Source organism: Hyperolius riggenbachi, chromosome 4, assembly GCF_040937935.1.
Source record: "Hyperolius riggenbachi isolate aHypRig1 chromosome 4, aHypRig1.pri, whole genome shotgun sequence".
In the NCBI taxonomy this organism is placed as follows: domain Eukaryota; kingdom Metazoa; phylum Chordata; class Amphibia; order Anura; family Hyperoliidae; genus Hyperolius; species Hyperolius riggenbachi.
This window is the reverse complement of record NC_090649.1, coordinates 335138255-335146633: the sequence shown is the minus strand read 5'-3', so window position 1 is coordinate 335146633 and position 8379 is coordinate 335138255. Positions and strand designations below refer to the sequence as shown.

At 43.9% G+C, this 8379-nt stretch overlaps 1 long non-coding RNA gene across 1 annotated transcript; it reads right to left on the bottom strand.

Moving 5' to 3' along the window:
• Nucleotides 1–1260: 1260 nt before the first annotated feature.
• LOC137570825 (uncharacterized) lies at nt 1261–7834 on the bottom strand. Its single transcript, XR_011031202.1, has 3 exons — nt 7643–7834; nt 2513–2875; nt 1261–1349 (listed from the first exon to the last, which is right to left on the bottom strand). It is a non-coding gene; the product is annotated as an uncharacterized lncRNA (long non-coding RNA).
• Nucleotides 7835–8379: the final 545 nt, after the last annotated feature.

The following is an 8379-nucleotide window of genomic DNA, read 5'->3' as shown; positions in this document are numbered from 1 at the left end:
CAGTGTTGTGGTTCTGTGATGCACTCCCCCCCTCCAGGCCCCTCTCTACACACTGCCTGTGTATTATTTAGATAAGGGCAGCTTCTCTCTTCTCTCATCTTTTACAAGCTGGATAAATCCTCCTCTGAGCTGGCTGGGCTTTCACATACTGAGGAATTACATACAGGCACAGCTGTCTGCACTCTGCAGGAAGAAACAGCCTGACACTTCAGTGGAAGATAGCTGCAGGGGGAAAGAAACACACAAATGATCTCTTGAGATTCAAAATGAAGGCTGTATACAGCCTGATTGTGTATGGATGTATTTTCTATGTGTGAACATACTGTACATCAACCTACTTCCTCTTTTGGTGGCCATTTTGTTTGTTTATAAACAAACTTTTTAAAACTGTTTTTAACCACTTTTAATGCGGCGAGGAGCGGCGAAATTGTGACAGAGGGTAATAGGAGATGTCCCCTAACACACTGGTATGTTTACTTTTGTGCAATTTTAACAATACAGATTCTCTTTAAAGAGACACTGAAGCGAAAAAAAAATTATGATATTATGATTTGTATGTGTAGTACAGCTAAGAAATAAAACATTAAGATCAGATACATCAGTCTAATTGTTTCCAGTACAGGAAGAGTTAAGAAACTCCAGCTGTTTTCTCTATACAAAAAAAGCCATTAATCTCTATGACTTTCAAAGTCGTGGAGAGGGCTGTTATCTGACTTTTATTATCTCAACTGTAAGTAAACAAATGTCTTTTTGTCTGCCAGAGGAGAGGTCATTAGTTCACAGACTGCTCTGAAAGAATCATTTTGAATGCTGAGTGTTGTGTAATCTGCACATATTATAGAATGATGCAATGTTAGAAAAAACACTATATACCTGAAAATAAAAATATGAGAATATTTCTTTGCTGCTAATCTTCTAGTAATTATTCATACTACACAACCAATTCATTAGATCATATTTTTTTTCGCTTCAGTGTCTCTTTAAGTGGTTAAAAACTCAGTTGGGAGAAAAAAAAATAACTTTTTGTGGAGTAAGTTTAAATTTCATTACAAAATGGATAAATAGATATAAAAGTATACATTTTCATTGTGACAAGAGTAATTTTCTATATTAAAAATTGTAACCAAACTACATACAAGTTTAAAAAATGAATATCAATCCATGCTACATAAAATGAAAACACTACAAATGTTTGTAGAGAATGAGAATACATTTTCTCTTTTTATTACTTGAGTTCAAATATAAACAAGAAATCCTTTAAAAAAAAAAATTGGTAAAGTTTTTTGTTTTTTTTAAACAATTTGTAGAAATTCATTATACTTCAGCTCTTAAAATTCCTCTTCTGGTTTCTGGGGGAAAAAAAAAATTAAATTTAATACAATAAATAAAAAATAATACATTAAAAACTCTCAATAATTGAGTATAAACTAAGAAAAACAAGATTAAACTTACCTGGGCCTTTTACCAGTCCCCTACAACCACCCTGTGCCCACACAATTACAAAGTATTCTTCTAATCCCCTGCAGTGACTGTCACTTGGATGTACGGACCTGGTCCGCATGTCCCATGATTGGGTTTCTGAATAAACAATAATTTCTACTACACAAAACTATCACAACAACGATACTGCAATAGATGCGCATGTGCAGTGTCCACCAAGTCGTCGTCTACAGTATGGTTGCTGCAGTGAACTGGAGGATCACGTTAGTAACAACATGGGCAAAGTGAAGCAGCAGCATCTACATAGCTATTTGAACACCGTGAGTCACTGGATAATGGCTGAAACTGCTGCTAGCCTACTAATTATATTGTGGGAGAGTGGGTAAGGATTGGGAACTCGCTGCGATCAGTTTTGCTCATCACGGCTTAATCACGAGTAACCACCGTGGTTACTCTTGATTCAAATGAGCTTTCATAGGGCCAGCTGAGCAGCTGGATGTGGCGGGGTTAATTACCCCTAATGCCACTCTCCGCTCAGCATTTCTATGAGGCTTGCATCTATCGGAAGCATTGCAAGCCTCGCTATGGAAGAGGAAATGTTCCATAGCGCGGCTTGCAACGCGTCCATAGAGGCTTGCAAGCCTCATTGAAACGCTGAGCAGAGAGCGGCATTAGGGGTAATTAACCCTGCCGCATCTAGCCACTCAGCTGGCCCAATGAAAGCTCATTTGAATCAAGAGTAACCACCGTGGTTACTTGTGACTAATCTGCGATGAGCAAGCCTGGCTACGATACACTGCCAATTACCCGAGGGGGGGGGGGGGGGGGCTGGGAGACACCACGTGAAACAGAAGAGGGCAGAAAATTAGAAGGAAAAAGTGGAAACACGGAAAAATAGAATGGTGAAAACCTTTACACGATGCTCTCATAATATGGGCGCATAAGGTATTGTTTATTGCTCCCCCCCCCCCCCCCCCGTTTTTTTATTTTTACTCTCCAAAACTAAGTATGTCTAGTATTGTGAAACATCTTATGTGATAGTAAATGTTATCCTTTCAAATAATATACTTACTCATAAAATAGTTTGCTATTAATTGATTTCTTGCTGCGTTTCCAGGCATATTGCTGTCTTCAAGCTCAGTCGTCATATCCTCTTCATGTAATTCTGGCTCATCCTGCAGTTCTAGGCCCCCTCTACGACAGATGTTATGCAGTACGCAGCATGAAATGATGAAGTCAGCCATTCTTTCTGGAGAATAACGCAAAAAGCCTCCGGAATGTGATCTGGCACGAAAACGTGACTTCAGAAAACCAAATGTTCGTTCAATAACCACTCTGGTTTTGCTATGAGCTGCATTGTATGCCAATTCTGCCCGACATTTTGGCCTCAGTATGGGTGTCAACAGCCAGGGAAGACACGGATAGCCAGAATCGCCTGTAAAATAAATTTTCCCCACTATTTAAAGCATTTTACACATTTCAAACTGTCAGTTACTATTTCTTTAATTTAATGTGTGTGTGTCTACTCTCTGATAGGCCACTTTTCCACAGGCAATAAAACTATGTGATCAGCAAGTAGTTACCAGGCAGCAGAGACCAGTTACCTGACAGCAGCAAGCAGTGGTGAGAGTTTGGGAGGCATTTCACTGCCTATCAACTACCTGTAAAACTCAGAACTGCTTGCTGCTGACTAGTAACTGCTTGTTGATCACAAGGTTCAAGCGGGCTTAGGCTCCATTTTTCATGTGCAGTTGTGAGGCAGTGAAATGCCTCTCAAACCGACAATAGCTTGCTGCTGCCTGGAAACAACCCATCGCTGCCTGGTTACTAATTGTTCATCACAAAATGCAAATACCCGTAGAGAAAAAGGCCTTAGGCCCCTTTTCCTTGGGCAGTATATAGACAGTGAAATGTCTCAGGAACTCTCATAACTTCTTGCTGCTGCCTGGTAAATGGTTGCTGATCACTGTGGTGAAGTTATCAGCAGCGAACTGTTACCAGGAAGCAGCAAGCATTTATGAGAGTTCTACAGATAGTTCAAAGGCAGTGAACTACCTCTCAAACTCTCACTACTGCTCACTGCTGCCTGTTAACTACCCTTTAAAATCAGCAATCAGTTACTAGGCAGCAAAGGTTAGTTAAAGAGGAACTCCAGTAAAAATAATGTAATAAAAAAAGTGCTTCATTTTTACAATAATTATGTATAAATGATTTAGTCAGTGTTTGCTCATTGTAAAATCTTTTAAATCCCCGATTTACATTCTGAAATTTATTACATGGTGACATTTTTACTGTGGGCAGGTTATGTAGCTGCTGCTAGCTGTTTTGGCTGTTAGGCCCAGTGCACACCAAAACCGCTAGCAGATCCGCAATATGCTAGCGGTTTTGGGAGCTGATTTTAGAGCGATTCTAGGTATGTTTAGTGAGGTTTTCTAAACATACCTAGCGGTTTTGGGTGTGTTTTTGTGTAGCAGATTACACATATTGTTACAGTTAGGCTGCTTGCACACCAAGACGTTACAGGCGCACGTTAGTGCGCCTGTAACGCTCCCCCAACGCACAGCAATGTAACACAAGTGGGCTGTTCACACAGCCCACGTTGCGTTACATGTAACGCTGCACGTTCTGTGCAAAGTGCAGCATGCTACGGCGTTGGAGCGGCTATAGCCGCGTTAGACTGTTTGCACATGCGCAGTGGGGGGCGGAGGAGGCGGGGAGAGCCAGCTACAGTAGCCGCGCACATGGCTACTTAATATTCACTGCACTGGCGGGCGCTGATTGGCCGGCGGGACCACGTGATGCGGAGTGTCTCGCTCCGCATCACGTGGTCCCGCTGGCCAATCAGCGCCACTCTGGGAGATATTATGGGCATCGAGCAGCCTAACGCGGCTCACTCTACCGTCGGCTTTTGCAGCACCATACGTTGTGTTAGGTGCACGTTATGCGACCTTAACGTGCCACCTAACACAACGTCTTGGTGTGCAAGAAGCCTAAAAGCTGTTACTGAACAGCTTCTGTAACAAAAACGTCTGGCAAAACGCTCTGAAGTAGCGTTTTTCAGAGCGGTTTGCGTTTTTCCTATACTTTACATTGAGGACGAAACGCTTCTGCAAACCGCAAACGTGCAGCAGGAGGCACGTTTGCGGCTGGGCAAAAACCTCAAACCGCCGTTGTGCACCATCCCATTGCAATACATTAGCCAAGCGTTTTTACAGGCGGATGCGGCCGGCGGATCGCTCCAAAAACCGCTCGGTGTGCATTAGGCCTTAGAGACAGCTGTAAACAGCTAATTCCTGTCTGTGAACCTTGTTACATTGTAACAAACTGCCAAAAGTACCGCGGTCCCAGAGCTTCTTGTGGGAGGGGTTTCAGCACAAAATCAGTCATACAGTGTCTGCTTGTGAAAAGCAATATATTTCTCATGTAAAAGGGGGTATCAGCTACTGATTGGGATAAAGTTCAATTCTTGGTTGGAGTTTCTCTTTAACATGCATTAGTGAGCAGTTGACAGTGCAGTAGTGAAAGTTTGAAAGGCATTTCACTGCCTAAGGCCTCTTTTCCATGGACAGTTGATCTTTGTGATCAGCAAGCAGTTACAAGGCATTAGTGAGCAGTTGACAGGCAGCAGTGAGCAGTAGTGAGAGTTTGAGAGGTAGGTCACTGCCTTTGAACTGTCTATAGAACTCTCATAAATTCTTGCTGCTTCCTGGTAAAAGTTCGCTGCTGATAACTGTTCACTACAGTGATCAGTAAGCAGTTATGAGAGTTCCTCAGACATTTCACTGTCTATATACTGCCCAAGGAAAAGGGGCCTAAGGCCTCTTCTACAGGTATTTGAATTTTGTGATGAACAATTAGTAACCAGGCAGTGGTGGGTTGTTTCCAGGCAGCAGCAAGCTATTGTCAGTTTGAGAGGCATTACACTGCCTATTAACTGCACGTGAAAAAATGGAGCCTAAGGCCGCTTTTCCAAGGGCAGTTGAACCTTGTGATCAACAAGCAGTTACCAGGCAGCAGCAAACAGGTGTGAAAGTCTGAGAGGCATATCACTGTCTTTCAATTGCCCGTAGAATTCACCACTGCTTGCTGATGCCAGGTAACTGTTCATTTCAGTGATCAGCTATCAGTTACCAGGCAGCAGTGAGCAGTTGTGATCGTTTTAGAGACATTTTACTGCCTTGCAACTGTTTGAGAAAAAGGGGCCTAAGGCCTTTTTTTACACTGGTAGTTGACCTTTGTGATCAACAAGCAGTGAGCAGTTGCCAGGCAGCAGTGAGCAGTTACCAGGCAGCAGTGAGCAGTTACCAGGCAGCAGCGAGCAGGTGTGAAGTCTGAGAGGCATATCACTGTCTTTAAGGCCTCCTTTCCACGAACTGTTGATAGGCAGTGAAATGTCTCTCAAACTCTCTCAACTGCTCACTTCTGCCTGGTAACTGCTTGTTGCTGCATGATAACTGCTTACTGTTGCCTAGTAACTGCTTGCTGAGCACACAGCTCAACAGTTCATGGAAAGGAGGCCTAAATTGCCTGTAGAATTCACAACTGCTTGCTGATGCCTGGTAACTGTTCATTTCAGTGATCAGCAATCAGTTACCAGGCAGCAGTGAGCAGTTGTGATAGTTTGAGACATTTCACTGCCTTCCAACTCCCCAGGAAAGAGGTGCTAAGGCCTTTTTTTTTTTTTTTTTACACGGGCAGTTGACCTTTGTGATCAGCAAGCAGTTACCAGGCAGCTAAGGTCAATTGCCTGTGTAAAAAAGTCCTTACCCTTACCTTTTTCTCGGACAGTTGAAAGCCAGAGAAATGCCTCTGCTCACTGCTGCCTGATAACTGATTGCTAATCACTGAAGTGAACAGTTACCAGCCATCAGAAAGCAGGCCTGGTGCACACCAAAAAACGCTAGCAGATCCGCAAAATGCTAGCAGATTTTGAAACGCTTTTTCTTTTCTGTAGCGTTTCAGCTAGCATTTTGCGGTTTTGTGAAGCGTTTTTGGTGTAGTAGATTTCATGTATTGTTACAGTAAAGCTGTTACTGAACAGCTACTGTAACAAAAACCGCCTGGCAAACCGCTCTGAAGTGCCGGTTTTCAGAGCGGTTTGCGTTTTTCCTATACTTAACATTGAGGCAGAAACGCATCCGCAATCCAAAATCTGCAGCAGCCCGGGAGTATGCGTTTCTGCAAAACGCCTCCCGCTCTGGTGTGCACCAGCCCATTGAAATACATTACCCTAGCGGATCCGCACCCGCAAGCGGATCGCAAACCGCAGCAGAACCGCTCTGGTGTGCACTAGGCCGCAGTTGCGAATTATTCAGGCATTTGAAAGACATTGAAATGGCTGTCAAACTCTCACTATTACTCGCTGCTGCCTGGCAACTGCTCACTGCTACCGGGGTAACTGCTTGCGGATCACAAGGTTCAACTGCCCATAAAAAGGCGGCCTTAGGCCCCGTTTGCAACATGTAGTAGGCACGGGAAATGCCTCTCAAACTCTGAGTGCCCATTCACTCAAGCAGTTGATAGGCAGTGAAGAGCCTGTCAAACTCTCTCAACTGCTTTTTGCAGCCTAGTACATGCTCTCTGCTGCTTGGCAACTGCTTGCTGAGCACCAGTGTTGCCAACGCATCCCTTTAATTCCTGACACATATGAATTATACAGGTTTCGTGGCTAGGTAGATGCAGTTAAGGCACTGACTATGTGTAAGTAGCCCCAGAACCTATATAACTTAGATGTGTCAGTAATTAAAGGGATGAGTTGTCAACACTGCTGAGCACAAAGCTCAACTGCCCATGTGAAAAGTGCCCTGGCAACATCTTGCTGCTGCCTGCAAACTACTACACACTGCTGTAGGGTAACTGCTTACTACCAGCTGTTAAATACCCTTTGCTGAATGGTAACTATTTGCTGATCAGAAAGGTCAACTGCCCGTGTAAAAAAAGGCCTTAGACCCCTTTTACTCGGACAGTTGATGCAGTGAAATGCCTCTCAAACTCTCAAAAATGCTTGCTGCTGCCTAGTAACTGCATGCTGAGCACAAAATTCAACTGCCCATGGACATTAGACCATAATTAAATTAATTGAGCTACTGTTTGTGAGAGTCAGTGAATTATAAAAATGTAGATTACTACATGTCAGTTACTCAATATTTAAGTATTTGCAAGTACACATGTATAGCTAATGAGTGACATCGGGCAAATTTACCTTACTGACGCCGATTCAGCATAAACCATTGTGTAATAGGAGGCACTGTAACTGCTCTTTCCATTGCTGAGTTATCCCCCCTCTCTGGTCTGGTCAGATAGGTTTATTCCAACGTGTAACTCTAACCCGCTGCAGCCGTCGTACAGCAAGGACCCCTAATTGGAAGCTGGCACAGCGGGACACCTATTGCCCGTTGCTGTGGTAACCAGCATTCGCCTTTTCACCTGCGCAAACAGCGTCGGCGTCGGCTAGCAGACACAAGCGCTATTGCTGTGTCCTGCTTCGTGTCTCTTACGGAGATTGTTTTTATGAACACAGAGGAGTTTTCAGCAAGAAGGAGATAGTTATATGCACATGAGCATGACACAGCAATAGCGCTTGTGTCTGCTAGCTGATACCGCCGCTGTTTTGCATGCTTGAAAAGCCGAATGCTGGTTACCACAGCAACGGACAACAATAGGTGTCCGTCGCTGTGCCAGCTTCAAATCAGGGGTCCTTAGCAAGCAGCGTGGAACGTTAGAGCCGTACAGTGCCTTCTTGCGCTGTACGGCGGCTGCAGCTTGCTCTGAGCTCAGTAACTGCACGTGCAGTTACACGTTGGAATAAACCTATCTGATCGGACCAGAGAGGGGGGGAATAACTCAGCAATGGAAAGAGCAGTTACAGTGCCTCCTATTACACAATGGTTTTTGCTGAATTGGCGTCAGTAAGGTAAATTTGCCTGACGTCACTCATTA